General features: G+C 52.9%; 1 long non-coding RNA gene across 1 annotated transcript in view; it reads left to right on the top strand.

The window, feature by feature from the left end:
- Positions 1-31: 31 nt before the first annotated feature.
- The window catches only part of LOC109291967, a 755518-nt gene continuing 754944 nt past the window's right edge, over positions 32-605 (top strand). Inside the window, exon 1 of the long non-coding RNA XR_002096000.1 lies at positions 32-552. This is a non-coding gene — a long non-coding RNA (uncharacterized LOC109291967). The remainder of the gene's footprint in view (positions 553-605) is intronic.

The raw sequence follows: 605 nt of genomic DNA, 5'->3' as shown, positions 1-605 counted from the left end.
GGGCAGCGGCAGCCGGGCTGCACAGCCACAGCTCGCTGCGAGAGCCCAGCCAGAGCAGCAGCAGCAGCAGCGCCCGCAGCCCCCGGCAGGGATATAAGCAGCCGGGAGCCGCCTTAACACAGCCCCACAGAGCTGCCCGCCCTGGAAATACACCGGCAGGAGCCGAGCCGAGCAGGAAAGCAGCAAACACTCGCCTGGAGAGGGAACAAAACACCCCCCTCCCCCCGCCTCCCCACAACCGAAAAAGAAAAGAAAAGAGAAGACAACTCGGCACCAGTCGCGGGGCTTTTTCTTTCCTTCATGATCTTTTTTTTCCCCCTGAGGATTTCTGCCAGACTGACTCGTCCCCCCCTCCCCCGATAATTTTCTCCCTCTTCGTTTTTTTTTTTTTTTAAAGATATACAACAGATAGATATAGATATATTTACTCTTCTCCCTGCTTCCCACCCCTGTGTCTGTGTGTTTTGAATACTATCGCAACCTCTGCTAAATCTATAGATAGATGTAGATCCCCTTCCTCCTCTCTGATCCCATCCGACACCCCTTGTTAAGGTGAGTTGTGTCTTTTCATCACTTTCTTTTTTTCCTTGTGTGTTGTCTCCCCC

This window comes from Gavialis gangeticus, unplaced genomic scaffold (genome assembly GCF_001723915.1).
Source record: "Gavialis gangeticus isolate Ggan-Ray unplaced genomic scaffold, GavGan_comp1, whole genome shotgun sequence".
NCBI lineage: Eukaryota > Metazoa > Chordata > Crocodylia > Gavialidae > Gavialis > Gavialis gangeticus.
Note: the sequence above shows the minus strand (reverse complement) of the source record. Positions and strands in the feature narration are given on the sequence as shown.